Raw genomic sequence first — 16,670 nt, 5'->3', positions numbered from 1 at the left:
TTTGTTTGACAGTCAAAATATAGAATTTTTTTCTTTTCTTTGTTTTTCTTTGCCAATGCCCTATGTCCTTGCTTCATCTAATAGATAAACCAGCATAAACTGGGAGAAGACAAAGACAGGTATATTTTTGTCTTCTTTTTCCAATGATGTTGAAACTCTGAAATTTCAGACCTATGATCTTGACATTAATGGACAACAAAATCTAAGAGGAGACTCTCAAACACATGTCTTCCTAACATTAATGAAGTAGAGATTAGTATCAGGCAGAAATAGTTCAATAATATTAAATCATCTTAATAATATTCAGCTACTATACTGGTTAATTTAGTGAAAATGGATGTTTATACCTGCACACATGTGCATGTGTTTGCATATATATATATTTTTTTCCCTTGGTGAGATCAAGAAATTTGATCGTAGTTCTCCAGATAAAAGAAGAAAATAAGCTGAGCGTGGTGGCTCACGCTTGTAAGTCCAGCATTTGGGAGGCTGAGACCAGAGAATCGCGGTTTGTGGACAGCCTCAGCTATGTAGTGAGGCCCTCTGCAACTTAGTGAGACCCTGTTTCAAAATAAAGAATAAAAAATAGGGCAGGGCATGTAGCTCAGAGGTCAAATGCCCCTGGGTTCCATCCCCAGACCTGCAACAAAAAAAAGAAGAAAATAAAATAGTATACATTATATGTCAGTAATGTCAAGTGGATATTTAACTACTTAAATAAGCTAATCAGTATTAATTTTCATGAAGTTCATGCATCCATTCATGATCATTTATTAAAGGTCTAACATTATACTGAGTGCTGAAAATTCAGAGGTTAAAAAAGCAAGGTTTTTGGTCACAATTAATTTTCATTCCACTGTGTGCTTGTATGTATGTGTACAAATGAGTGTACTTGATGGTATTGGTAGTAGTAACAGTGATGAGCATTATGCATGAACTGAATTATGAGCTGCATTATAACTACCTGCATTATGACTAACTGCAAAATGATCTGCTTTGAATGGCTAGGTCAACCATTTAGCACCCATGCAACTTTGGACATGTTCCTTAACTTCTTTATGCCTTAGCTTTTGTGTATAATGTGATAATAATAATAATAATAATAATAATAATAATAATAATAATACTGGATCATGTATCTCATTTGAATTAAAAGAGACCTATAGCAAAAACTACTAGATGTACATCAAAATATACCCTTCACTATTAAAACCCACAGTTAAGACTTATTTTTCCCAGCTGCCCTCCTAATTAGTCATGATTATATTAACCAGGGTATTTTGAATCTCTAAAAGAATAAAAGCAGGATAATACATGAAACTTTCAGTCTGGTCTATATAAATTTCCTTTGTATTTTTTGCCCATTATGGCTGATGGTATTGGCAGTGACCATGGGAACTTTGGCAGTCACTTATATCATGATTGTAAAAGGCTGGACAGCTGTCAGACTGAGCCCCTATATGAGTCCATGCTGCATGTATATATTTATGTGTTGTCATGTAGTGAGTAGAAACTTATAAACTGACCATTTCAGTCCAAAAGAATATGTTCTATAAAGGATCCATGGGCGTATGGAGAATGGTTAAATAAATTATTAATGCTTGGGGAGCAGAATAAAGAGAGGTTTCTAAGAGAAATGAGCTTAAGCTAAGCTTTAAAGTATAAGTAGATACTCACCAGCTAAATAAAATAAGAAATAGCATCCTAGACAGAGTAAAAGTCATTCTCAAAGGAACAGAGGAGTACAATTAATGATATATTTTGAAAAAAATTTATTATTTTTAATCTAGAGTATAAGATGGAATTCAAATAATAGGGGGAAATACAGTTGTAAATGAATGTATATGCCCTAGATAGCCTCATAAGCAAGGATATGAATTTTAACATAATTTTGAATTCCAGGTGAAACTAAAAGTTAATTTTTTATCATTGATCTACCTATACCCAAGAGGTTGGTTCTCATCTTGTTCGGGAGTATTATCATTGATCTGGCTGGGACTAAAAAAAGCATGATATGCAAGTTGATAAAAAACCAGAGTTACCACATTGGTAATATAAAGCATTCAAAATGATCTTTCTCAGCCAGTACATGTAAGGCTTAGATTACAATTGGAAGAGTTACTCTCTAAATCCACATTGAGAGTAATTCATGTGAAAATGATGTGGATATAACATTTGACCATAAGCCTTGTTTGAGACAGTAGTATAACTCAATTTATTTTAAAAATCAAATACAAGCATCTTAATTAAGTGGAATCAAATAAAAACTTTAAAACATAAAGCTTTAGATGATGTAAGACATTTCAACTCTCTTCAAATAACTCAAAGCCCATAATATTGCCTTGACATGGAACAAAAAATGTTCAATATTCAAGACTGTCTATATTGACCAGAAGACAGAAATGTGGGCATATTATTTTTCTAGACCAGCTATAACAAAGCACCAAATATCTGGCTTCCTAAACAACATAAATACATTTCCTCATAGTTCTGGAGGTTAGGGTCCAAGATCATGATGTCCATAATGTTGGATTGTAGATGGCTTGTTAGATATCATCTCTCCCTGTCTTTGCAAGGTCTTCTGTCTGTGTGCCTGTGTTCTAATATTATCTTATAAGGACACAAGTAAGATTGTATTAAGGCCTGCCCCAATGACCTACTTTTTCTTTAACTACCTCTTTGAAGTCCTTATCTCAAGATAGACTTAAAAAGGATTAGGACTTAAAGAGAGGAAATTGGAAAATATGCAATTTGGTAAGAGTGAGTAAACACAAATCAACACATTAAGAAATCTCTAAGAAGCCGGGTGTGGTGGCACACGCTTGTAACCCCAGCATTCAGGAGGCCAGCTGCCCAGCTGCCCAGGTTGCAGGATTCAAGGACCAGGGTAGGGGACCCACCAGGTCAAAGCCTCTAATCTCCAGTTTGCCAGCCAAGGTCTTTGTCCTCCCTGCAGCTGCCCCCACAGCTGCAAGCAACATGGGCCCTTGATCCCCATATCTCTGAGCCAGATCAGCACTCCCCCTCTGGCCTGGGGAACAAGGCCATGCTAATCTGCTCTCCAGGCAGATTACTCAGAGCAGAGATAAGCTTGACCCAGCCAAGGTGGGTGGGAAAGACAGCCCTAGGGAAAGAGCACATACCATCAGGGAGATAAGCAGTCTTTAGCAGGCTCTGATGTGTGTGGGTGTGTGGATGCATGTTTTGAAATTATCTGTTGTGCTTGTTTGTCCTTGTTATCTGATTGGTTGTATTCTAAGGTTGGTGGGCTCGGACCATTAGCGGGCTCTGACGTGTGTAACCACTCCCTCCTGGGGCTATAAATTCAGACCTTGGAATGAGCTCTGGGTCGGAACCTCAACCATTTAGTGTCTTGGTCTCAACCCCTGGCTTGCCAGGACAGAGCTGCAGCACAATAAACCTCGCTTGCATTTTACATCTCTTGTGAGTCCTTTGTTATTTAGGTTGGTGGGCGATTCTCGGACCCTTCAATAGTCCAAGTTGAAATGGAATTACTTTTATTTGAGAGAAAGTTTAGGCTAAATTTCCTTCCTGATTTTGCTTATATTGTGATAAATAATCAGTAAAAATATAAGTTAAAATTATTCTGTTGAATTTTGTCATTCAGTTATGTTTCCTAATAAAAGCAAACACTTCATGGCCAAAATATAAGTCAAGTAAAGTCATAAATTGATCAGAGTATTCAATAAATGATTAAAATCGTAGTGCTTAGATATTTTACAGTGGATTATGATTTGCAGGATTAATTTAGTATATATTACATTTTAGTCTACAATAATATTAACAAGAGTAAATGAATTACCATTATATCCAATTTAAAGATATGAGTATTGAGACAGAGATATCATAAAAGTTGCACCAAATCATTATCAAATACTGAAGCTACAATTTATTTCCTTCCTATTCTTCAACCTAGGTTCTAGGTAGCCTTATATAAATGCAGTGGTACATCCTGAGCCACAGACATAAATGATGCACCTTACCAAAGCATCGTTCTCTTGATGGAATTCAGTTAAATCATTGTATAGTATAAAGTCAAATTCAATTTCTGCTTAAATTTTTAAGATGAAAAGGATTTAAGAGCTTTTTGGTTCATGACACATGACTGTGGAAAATGTTCCAAGACAACACTAGTTTAAGACATTGCTATGCCATTAGGAAACATCCGTGGAAAAGTTTAAGAAATTCTTCCAAAGGATCCTTCTCACCATGCTGAGAAGGGACAATGATCATGATTGAAGAAATAATTTTTGTATGCAAGTGTTCATCTACCCAATATAAATTGCTTATAAAATATCTTGTATTGCAAAAAAAGTTGCTTCATTCACAGATAATTCATCAGAGAGAGCCTCAAGGAATAATTATTTTACTCCCCTCCAATTAACTTGAGCAAGATATAAAACCCTGACCTGACAGAAGACTCATTTCAAAACTCTGGGTATGTATTTTTTATTATCTTCTGGCATATTCAAAATTACGATAACCACTTAGTGAAAGATATTCTTTTTTTAAAATTTTTTATTGGTGCACTGTATTCATACATCATAGTGGGATACAAACTTTTGTAGACATACATGCACACATCACCCAGTCAGCCCCCACCAGATCCCCACCCCAATCTCTCCCCATCCCTCCTTCCCATGATTGACTTAGTGGTTGACATCTAGTATTATAGCAATTTATCCAAAATTAAAAATGATAATCTTACATAACAGTTTCATTTGTCTGATACCAAGCTTTTGATGACTTAAAGATAACATTTCAATATTTCTTTTTGCTTTCTTTCTTACAAGAGAATATTTTTTTTCTATTTTTTAAGTGAAACTATCATATATTTATATATTTATTTTTCAGAAAAAAATCTATCCTAATATGGAATATGGGTTCTAGATACCCAAAACGATCTTCGAAAAAGAACAAAGCTAGAAGATATATGATTTCTGATTTCAAATCATATAAAGCTACAATAATTGAAACAGTGTAGTACTATTCTAAAGGCAGATATATAAACCATTGGAATTAAATACAAGCCTAGAGCTAAATTCTTCCCTATGTTGTCAAATTATTTTTGACAAGGTTTCCACGAACATTTTGTGGTGGAAATAATAATCATTTAACTAAATATTGTTGAAAAATAATAATTACATTGAAAAGAATAAAATTGGACCCTTACCTAATCCCATATACAAGTATTAACTCAAAATAGATAAAAGACCTAAATATAAATCTTAAGACAATAAACATTTAGAAGAAAATCTGGGTCATAAAACCTCACAACACTGAAATTGGCAGTGATTTCTTGGATATGATTGCAATGGCACAGGCAACAGAAGAGTATACGAACTCTCTAAAAAATAAAAAAAAATATTGTATATCCAAAGACAATGTAAATAGAGTTAAAAGTTTCTAATAGAATTGGATAAAATATTTCCAAATGCTATATCTGAAGGTATATTAATATTCCAAGTAGAAATCTTAAAAATTAACAACAATAAAGGCAAACAATACCATATAGAGATAGGTAAAAGACTAATATAAATAATGAATCTCCACAGATAACTAATCTTAGTTGTCTGTTGGATGGAAAATCTTGTTTCTCTGGTTCTGGTGTGTCTTACCTAATTCTTCTTTGTAATTAATCTCTTGGAATATTTTCTCTAGCGTTGGTTTTGAAGACATAAATTCCTTCAGTTTCTGTTTGTCATGGAAGCTTCTTATTTCTCCATCTAATTTGATTGAAAGTTTTGCTGGGTAGGAAATTTTTGGCTGGAAGTTGTTTTCTTTCAGAGTTTGGAATATGTTACTCCAAGCCCTTCTGGCTCTCATGACTTGGTTTGGGAAGTCTGGAGTGATTCTAATAGGTTTGCCTCTGAATGTCACTTGGCCCTTTGTTTTTGTTGCCTTTAAGATTCTCTGCTTGGCTTCCACATTGGTCATTTTGACAATTATGTGGCATGGTGATCCTCTTCTTTGATCCTGTCTAAAGGGAGTTCTATAAGTTTCCTGGACCTGTGTATCAACCTCTTGCTCTATGTTTGGAAAATTTTCTGCTAGTACTTCCTTGAAGAGATTGTTGATCCCTTTGGTTTCACTTTCTTTTCCCTCCTCTATTCCAATTATTCTTAGGTTAGCTCTCTTAAAATGGGACCATATTTCTTCAATGTCAGATTCCTGCTGTCGGATATTTTTTTCTAGATTAGAAACTATGCGTTCATTTTTGGAATGATCATCTTCTAAGAGCGAGATTCTGTTCCCCGTGTGGTCTAATCAGTTGTTTGTACTTTGAATCGAGGCCTTTACTTCATTAATTGCATCCTTTATCTCTTTTTGGCTCTCTCTGAGTTCTTTTCGAAGCACCTCTATTATTTCTACAGTTATTTTCCTGATTTGATCTTCTAGAAATCTCTGATTTTCTGTTTTATCGGGTTCTGATGTTGTGGGGTTGTGGGCATTTATTGCTCCAGTGTTATTCCTCTTTCCCATGGTTTCGGAAGTTTGTGCCTTCTCTGGGTTCTTCCCTTGGGTCACTATGACTTCGCTTAAGGTGCTCTGGATCTCGAGTCTGTAGTATCTCTGACCCCACTACTCCTTTACTGGGTTGTATCACAGAGTCTCTGACCCAGGGAGTCGATAGAGGCTGCTTTAAACTATGGGGGGTGCCAGGTTGCACATTCTCCTATGGTGTGATATCTCTGTCACCACCACTCCTCCACTGGGTCAAGTCCCAGGGAGTACAGTACTGGGATTTCTCCTCTGTGGCCTGCAATTTGACTCACTGTTCTTGACTACGCAGTTGTAGGTGTACTGGACTTGGTGAATTCACTGCTGCTGCCGCCGGTTGCAATATGGCGCCGTTGCCACACCCTCAGCCGTGAGGCTGGCATAATTTTTCTTCTCTGGTTTTGAGTTCCACTCAGTCCCTGCAGCATGTGCTGAGCTCAGCCAGTGGGAGCTTTAGGTGCTCCCTGCGCTGAAAGATCCTGCCTGGCTCTTCTGCAGTGGCTCACCTCAGCTATGGTCCGGTGAATTCGCCGCTGCCGCCGGCAGTATGGCACTGCTGTCACGTCCTCGGGCATGAGGCCGGTGTATCTCCTCTGTGGCTCTGAGCTCTGTTCTCAGTCCGCTTTCTCTCTGGAGCCTGGTGATTTTTTTGTTTCTCTGGTGATGGTGTTTTCTGGCTATGAAAGGCGGTGATTTTGTGGTAATGGAGATTGGTTGTTAGCGGGGCTTTTAAGCCCCACTTTTCTCGGTCGCCATTTTCCCGGAAGTCTATATCGGGAGGTCAAAATATATTCTTTTATGTTTAATTTTACACTAGAAAACTCAATTTAGATTTTGCTGCTACAGGAGTTGTTTGCAATTATTTTGGAAATACTTTCACTTTAATTCTTACAATGAGCCAATTGCATCCTTCCAAGTGAATACTATTTGTCAGAGCTTGACATCTTGCTTTTGAAATAGAATGCATTGAAATGGATATTTTGACAGGAACATTTGATGTTTGGGGTATTGTGATGTGACGGAGACAATACAGCTATGGTTGTTTGTTAGAATATTTTTATTATTGTCAGGCGTGGTGGTGCATACTTGTAATCCCTGAGCTTGGATGGGGGAGAGAGGAGGATCATGCAGGTTCAAAGCCAGCCTTGCTGGCTTAAGAGACCCTATTTCCAAATAAAAAAAAATGTAAAATAGTTCTGGGAGTGTAGACCGGAGGTAGTACGGTTTCCAGGAACACCAGTATCACTAAAAATATATATTTTTATTATAAAATAATGTGAGCAATTCACAGTTCTTACTCTTATTTTCCCCCAGAGTTTTACATATGCTAGATATTCAAGCAATTGCTGAGGATTGCTAATAGGGACAGATGAAAAGATAAGTAAACATGTTTATGTAAAACACACACACACACACACACACACACACACACACACACACCCTGTGCTTCACTAATATTTTTAATTTCATGTTTACTCAGTCACATCAGTTTTGTTTTTAAAAATGAAATAAATTTTTTTGCTGCTGGACATGTTGACACATGTTTGCAATCTCAGCTCCTCAGGAGACTGAGACAGTAGGATCATAAGATCAATTTGGTAATTTAGCAAGACCATGTCTCAAAATAATATTTTAGAAGTTATAAGGATGAACATTAATGGATGATTGACCTTGGGTTCAATTCCTGTATTGCAAAACAAAACAAATTAAAAAAAAAAAATCCTGGTTTCTGCCAGGTCAGATATAGGGACTCAGCTGTTTCCCATGGGGTCTTTCATCAGCCTCTCTCTTATAGCTAAGTAAAAATATTATAAGTGTAGTTTGCAGGATAAATGACATATTTTATTCAGTATATTATAAATTTGAATGCGTTCATAGGTTTTCAGGAGACGTGAGTTTCATACTTAAACATAAATCACAATGACCTAAAGAATTTACTGGCACAGATTCCTGTGTCTTACCCTGATCTCTTCAAATTCAGTGGGTTATTGTGGGATAATAGCAGAGTTAGAAATGGGCACCTCTAACAACTTCCTTATGCCACTTTTTCAGAGGCTAACACACTGCGGATTACTACCCCAAAGCTAGGAACTCCTTCCAGTATCAGTCTGGGTGCTCTAAGACCTTCTCTGAAAGATGGAAGTATCATTTTGAGAGAATACAGACATCTGCCATGGAAATGGTATTTAACTTTTTCCTTCTAGTTGTTAGTTTCTGTCATTATTTTTCTAGACATCATTAGTGCTCTCAGTCCTATAAAACGCTGTCCCCAAATCTCTGTATAAGAATATCTTTTGCTTCTGTCTTGTCTGGAAGCCAAGTCAACACTCTAAGAATGTGCCTTGTGCTTTTCTTAGCCACAAAATCTTTCTTTCTCATCTGTTCATGTCATGGTGCTGGATATAAAACTAAGGGCCTTTTGCATACTGAGCAAGCACTCCACCACCAAGTTTTACTTTCAGCCCCTTCCTTCCCTGGTTGTGACATAAGACGAGTGTACATCTCTCACTGAAAATACATCTTCTGCAGAAGTCACACAGATATTAAGATGTATGTACACTTTTTTTATACTTTCATCTTTATGAAATACTATTTCTCTTGATCTTTTAGCAGAAATCTTGCTTTGTCACTGTATGGCATCCCCCAATAAGATAACACACTCTCTTCTATGTTATTCATGTAGTTCTTATTGACTGGAGAGGCAGTTCAGTACAATGATTTCTGTCCCTATTTGTAACACTTAAAGAACATGTGTTCAAATTTTATCCTTACCATTTATTATTTTCCCTCGGACATATTATTGAATTTATGGATTTAAGTTACCTACTTGTAAAATGTTGGTGACTATAAAATCATCTTTCAGAGTTACTTTGATGATATATAAGAAATTAAAATAGTTTCATGCAATTTCTTACACATGGTAAATATTATATGAGAGCTTGTTGGACAAATTGTAAATTATTATTTTATCTTTTCATATACCCTCAATTTTATCCCTCAATATTTCAAGAAAGAAGACTTTAAATTAAAAAAATTCTATTAATTCTATTAATTCTATTAATCCATCTTTAAAAAATCAATTTTTTCAGCCAGGCATGGTGGTTCCCACTTATAATCCTAGCATTTGAGAGGCTGAGACAGGAGGATCACAGTTTGAGAAAAACCTCAGCATTTAATGAGACTTTGCAACTCAGTGAGACCCTGTTTCAAAATAAAGAATAAAAAATAGTGAGACTGGAGGATCAAGGTCCAAAGACAGCCTCAGCTACTTTAGTGATGCCATGTGCAACTCACTAAGATCCTGTTTCAAAATAAAAAAATATGGAGCCTCCAGGCCATCCAGCCCCAGGCTGGCGGAAAAGTTGGGAGGCCCAGGGAAAGGCCACAGCCTCTCCCCTGCAGATCCCGAGTTTTCACGGGAGCCCTTGCTGTGCTGCCCACAGGAATAAAAAATAAGGCTGGGGTATAGCTCGAAGGTAAAAGGCCCCTGTTTTCCATCCCCAGAACTGCAATAAATAAATAAATAAATAAATAAATAAATAAATAATAAAATTCTTTGTTCCTACTTTCTACTCTTCAATCCATTACAGAATAATATCTGCCACTAAGCTCTCCACCTTTTCAAGGTCACCACTGAACTTCCTCTCTCAAATTTAAAGGCTTTTTTTCTGTCTCTGGGTTTCCTTTCTTGCATTTTATCACTGCTAAACAATCTTCTTTTCAAAAGCTATTCTAGTTTACATTCATGTTTTCATGTTTTCTTCATGCAATTTGCAATATTCTCCTTCCTGAAATATTTTTTTTTTATAATTAAAAAATAGCCTGTGCCAAAATGCACCAAATAACACACCTGGGAAATACAATAAAAACAGTGAAATCATATAATCTTAAAATAAAATCAAATTACTTGGATTTATACAGACTACTGAGATATACATGCACCCAGAAATGCTCATCATTTTCATTTTGTATTCCTTCACATGAGAATTTTTTTAAAAGGGAGGACCTAAGAACCAGGTTAAAGAATATTAGACAAGAGCCAGGTGTGAAGAACTTCTCTATGCCTTTGGCCATTGTGGGGAACCATTAATGTCTTCCCCTTATCTTTACTAAAAGAGTACTTCTGACTGGCCTTCACCCAGAGTCAACAAGGTTTGGAGTCATGGTGGTTTCAAAGTAATTAAGACTCTCTCAGAACAATTGATGGTATTGTTCTGTCTGATAGATAAGATTAGCTTTGTGTTGTACCAGGGTATTATTTGACTTGCCTGCAATGTATGTACTTTGGGATTGTCTTTCTTGTATTTCTGTGCAACCCAAAGCTAGAAACTGTATAAAAGGGCCATGAGAGAATACACTTGGCAGTAGTAGTGACTGGTGGCCCTTCCATGCTTGAATTCTTCAATCCTCACCCCTTTCTTTGGAACCTGTACATTTGCCAGCTTTCTCCAGCAGCCGGGTGTGGTGGTGAATGCTTGTAATCCCAGCATTTGAGAGGCTGAGACCAGAGGGTTGCGGTTCAAAGAAAATCTCACCTACTTATTGAAGTTCTTTGTAACTCAATGAGACCCTGTTTCAAAATAAAGAATAAAATACAGGGCTGGAAGTATAGCTTGGATATAGAATACCCTGGGGTTCAATCCCCAGTACCACACACAAAAAAGAATATTAGACAAGGAGATTTTAATGGTAAATATTAGGCTTCATCTGCTCTTGAGTGTATCTGTACCACACAGGTGTCAAACCAGAGCTCACTCCAAAGTCTGAATTTATAGCCCCAGGAGGGAATGTTTACACATGTCAGAGCCCGCCAAAAGTCCGAGCCCACCAACCTTAGAATACAACCAATCAGATAACAAGGACAAACAAGTACAACAGATAATTTCAAAACATGCATCCACACACCCACACACATCAGAGCCTGCTAAAGACTGCTTATCTCCCTGATGGTATGTGCTCTTTCCCTAGGGCTGCCTTTCCCACCCACCTTGGCTGAGTCAAGCTTATCTCTGCTCTGAGGAATTTGCCTGGAGAGCAGATTAGCATGGCCTTGTTCCCCAGGCCAGAGGGGGAGTGCTGATCTGGCTCAGAGATATGGGGATCAAGGGCCCATGTTGCTTGCAGCTGTGGGGGCAGCTGCAGGGAGGACAAAGACCTTGGCTGGCAAACTGGAGATTAGAGGCTTTGACCTGGTGGGTCCCCTACCCTGGTCCTTGAATCTTGCAACCTGGGCAGCTGGGCTTACGGATCTTCATTCTGTTCCCAATCCTACCTTACTTCTATATCTTAACTCTATATTCTAGTATCGTATTTCTATTCCTAATATGGGAGAAGACTTCTCTAGTTAACTTCTCATGCTGGGGGGGGGGGTGCTTCTTCCAGCCTGCTTTCCAGCACCCCTACAATTATCTGTTATGGATTCAGAGAATATGGTTTTGGGGAAACTGTTCCTGGGGACCCCTGTTACAGTCCTAGTCACAATTTTCCTCAAACCACAACAAAACCCAAAATGACCAAAAACAGAAAAAAACTGCGGGATCTTGTGCTGAGCTAAGGATAAATATACATAGCTTGGACAGTTGCTGAAGATTTAAAGAAGTTTATTAAAAAGATAGAAATACAGAATAATGTTACAGCCCCATGCCACAGTGGCATGGGGAGAGGGTAGTCCGGGCCAATTCACCACGCCCCCCCAAAGATACAGCACGTGGACTGGACTTTTTATACCCATGACCTCCATCCTGTTTATGTAATTCTGACATAGTGAAGTCCCTGTAAGGTACCTCACCCAGCAAGGTGTGGCAAGGTGTCTCCTTTCATGAAGGTTGACCCCTCCTACCATTTTATCTAGCTTATCTAATCATATAGATCTGTCTTTAGAGAAAGGCCTAGTTCTCCTCTCCAATTGATTTGTTAATTACTTTTAGCTAGGTTAATTTACACTGGAATAGTTCCCTTTTTTTAGGCAGAAACCAAGTCCTTGCACAGATTTGCCCCTCACCCAATTTTTGAAATATATTAATAATCATAGCTTTCTCAAATCTTCCTAGGCCATTCCCAATACTGGTACATCATCCAATATTTTTAATGTGTTAACAACAGTCCAGGCTATCAGGGTGTCACAACTGATTTAAACCACTCATAATATTAGTATTTACATTTTCTATATGTTGTTGGTATCCGCAGATACATTCTACTACTTTTATATATCTGTCTATAAATCTTTGCATATACATTCAGTATTTTCCTCAAAAGACATTCCTAGGGAAAAAATTGATAGTATAAATAATATGAATACTTTATGACACACAATAGCTATTTTAATCCACAAAAGTATTTGTGGAAAGAGCATTTCTGGAAGATAAAACCTGAGAACATGGGGTAATTATGTGTTTGGTCAATTCCAGGAAGGACCAAGTGCACAGTATGTCTATAATTGCATTAATAATTACAGAAATGGTAGAAAATAAAGTCATTAAAATATCAGGTCACCAGATGATTGGGATAAGGTGAAGATGGAGTTCTTTATTGGCCCTTATAAGAACTTTGGATTTGACTCAAAGAGATAGTACCAGTATTGGGAGTGGCCTAGGAAGATTTAAGAAAGCTATGATTATTAATATATTTCAAAAATTTAGCGAGGGGCAAATCTGTGCAAGGACTTGGTTTCTGCCTAAAAGCAGGCAACTATTCCAATGTAAATTAACCTAGCTAAAAGTAATTAACAAGTCAATAGGAGAGGAGAACTAGGCCTTTCTCTATCTAAAGACAGATCTCCATGATAATCTAGGGAGGATGGAGCAGGATTTGACCTTTGTCCCTCATGAAAGGAGACACCTTGCCACACCTTGCTGGGGGAGGTACCTTACAGGGTAAGGGGAGGTATATTACAGGGACTTTAACTACATCAGAATTATGTAAACAAGATGTAGGTCATGAGTATAAAAAGTCTGGTCCAGCTGTGATCCCTTGGGAGTATTCATTCGAGTCACCCCTCCATGCCAGTCTGGTATGGAGCTGTACTTATCCTCTGTATTTCTATCTTTTAATAAACTTCTTTAACTCTTCAGCAACTGTCCAAGGTATGCATATTTATTCTTAGCTTAGGACAAGAACCCTTTTTCTGGTTTTGGTCATTTTGGGTTTTGTTGTGGTTTGAGGGAAATTGTGTCTGGGACCCAAACAGGGGTTCCCGGGACCAGTTTCCCCACCACCATACTCTCCCAATTCATGACACCAATGAAATTCTTTGAGGTAATAACACACATGATATGATATAACATGTTTCAACAGAGTTTCTTGAGCAGCTCTGTTAAAATCAGACAGAAATGGTAGAATAAGTAAAGTTAGAGTATCCCAGTTATAAGACAGAAATATAATATGGTGATGACTTGAGAGTGATAGAAATATGTAACCTTACATTTTAAATATATTTTGTGGGTGAAACCATCACAGATTTTTCATTGAGTTCATATAGGATGCAAAAAAAAAAAAAAAAACAGAGTTAGAAATGATTAAGCAGTAAGCAGCTTAGACTGATCAGCTAGAAGGATAGAGTTGTCTTTTAATGAGATTTGAAAGAATGGAAGTAGACAAGCTTATTTATGACAGAAATTATGACCATTTAAGTCCCAGGTACAAACTGTGGCTGATAGCTGAGACTGGATCAATGAAGTGCATAACAGTGTTAAAGGGGAAGAAATCGATTGTCATCTTTTTTTAATTCCTAAAATATTTTTTAGATTGATTATCTGCATGCTTGGGCAAGTCATTTTGAGGAGATAGAAAGGAAATAGGCAGATAGGGAAAAGGCTTTGGTAGAAAAAAGCTATTTCCTGAGTTTCCTGAGGGGCAACAAATGCCTGAAATTCCGAAGGCTCAGAGATAAAAGGCCAGAGCTCCATAAAGCCATCCTGAGTTTCCTAATCAACAAACCCACCAAGCAAGTCTGGCATTCCTGAAAGAAGACCCTTCAAAGGACATACAAATACCCTATGCAAATTCTCCTTGGAATCCCAAAAGTCACCCTAACCAAAAACGGACTTGCAAGCGGTCAGGCATTGGCCAGTCGGATGGCAAAAGGGGGACTTTCCCGCTTGGGACCCCCTCCCCTTTTGGGGAGCTGTTCTCTCTCTCTCACAGGTCGTGTTGGCCCTGAGAGAAGGCAGAGTGCATCTGAAGGCACGTGGCTTGGGCGACTCTCGAGTAGTGACCTGAAGGCCTCTGCTGGACATCATGGCTGACCAGGACCCTAGGGGTGACCTGTACCTTTTTTCTGGCAGATCGCGTGGACTCTGGGAGAAAGTAGTTTGCAACTGATGGGCACTTGGCTCGGGCAACACTCGGGTAGTGACCCTGAAGGCAGCGACTGAACCCCGGAGTTCCGACAGCCCCTATGGGGTGTTCGGCCACTTTTCTCTATTCCCTTCTGGCAGATCGCGTGGGCTCCGGAAGAAAGCAGCCTGCACATGAAGGCAATTTGGCTTGGGCTACTCTCAAGTATTGTCCTGAAGGCAGCTGCTGGACCCAGAGTCCCAGCCCCTTTGGGGCTGTTCGGCCACCCTTGCCCCATTCCCTGCTGCTTCCAATAAACCTTTTACTCCCCTTCCTGAGGTCTGCGGGTGTCATTCTTCGCTCACCATAGACAAGAACTCGCCGGGTTTTCTCTCAAGAAACCCCCGTTTCAATTTCATCTTTAAGAGTCTCAGCAATGAAATAAAAATTGTTTCAATATTATTTAATTGTAAAGATTAAACGAGGTAATGCAAAAAAAATGTGTGGCGCATAATTGGTTTGAAACAAATTGTGGTTTCTCCTTTTAATTACCCAAATTATAAATTTGTCCTTAATAGAAAGTGCCTCTATAACTTCAAGCATTCTGGACATTATATATAGTAGATGCACAATGTTCATTGATTTCAATGGAATATGTACTAACAAGCATGTTTTTAACCTCTATAATTGATGATCCATAATATATACATGCATGTCATATAAGGTTAGCTACATTTATAATTATTTGTGCTAAACATATATCATTTCTCTCTAACAAACTAGTTGATTTTTTTGTTTGTTTGTTTTTTGTGGTACTGGGGATGGAACCTAGGGGGATTGTGCCTCCAAGCTATACCCTAAATCAAATTTTTTAGTCTATTGTTTGAAACAGCGTCTCACTGAGTAATGAAGGGCCTTGCTAAGTAGCTGATGATGTCTGTGAATCAAGATCCTCCAGTCTCTGCTTTCTGAATTCTGGGATTACAAGCATGAGTCTCCACGACTAGCCTCCAACTAGTCCTTTAGACAGTCTATTTCAATGAAAACAACTCTCAGTTCATGTATTTCTTTCTTTCTTTCTTTCTTTCTTTCTTTCTTTCTTTCTTTCTTTCTTTCTTCTTTCTTTTCTTTCTTTCTTTCTTTCTTTCTTCTTTCCTTCTTTTTTCCTTTCTTTCTTTCTTTCTTTCTTTTTTTTTTTTGGTGGTATTGGAGTTCCTGGAAACCTTTCTACCTCCAGGCTACATTCCCAGACCCATTTTATATTTTTATTTGGAAACAGGGTCTCACGCCTGGCTTTATCTTTCTTTTCCTTTCTTTCTTTCTCTTTCTTTCTTTCTTTCTTTCTTTCTTTCTTTCTTTCTTTCTTTCTTTCTTTATTGTGGTACTGGGTGTTGAATCCAGGGACATTTTATTTCTAAGCTACACCTCAGTCCTATTTTATTTTTTTATTTTGAAATGGAGTATGGCTAGGTTGCTGAGAGTTTTGGTAAACTTCTGAGGCTTCTCTTGAACATGTGATTCTTCTGTCTCAGCCTCCCAATTGCTGGGATTATAGGGGTATACTACTGCAACTATCTCACTGCCTTTGTGTTTTTCTAAGATAAACATATTTATATATCTTTTATATATACCATGCTCAAATTTGTTATTAAAATGCTTAGACTCATTGTCTTCTTCTTCAGTCCTAAGAATAATCAATTTAATTTTGTTTACTCCCAAGAAAGAGGGACAATGGAGTTGTTGTATTTGAGAAGTCTGCTTTGTAATTTGGGCAGCAGTTCTAGGGATGTGCAGGCCTTCTGCCCTACTACCTGTGAGATAAAGAAAAAAAAAAAAGCCATACTATATCTTTTAGGCACAGATGCTTGCCTGCA

This window comes from Muscardinus avellanarius (genome assembly GCF_963383645.1).
Source record: "Muscardinus avellanarius genome assembly, chromosome: X".
Taxonomy (NCBI): domain Eukaryota; kingdom Metazoa; phylum Chordata; class Mammalia; order Rodentia; family Gliridae; genus Muscardinus; species Muscardinus avellanarius.
This window is presented reverse-complemented; position numbering follows the sequence as displayed.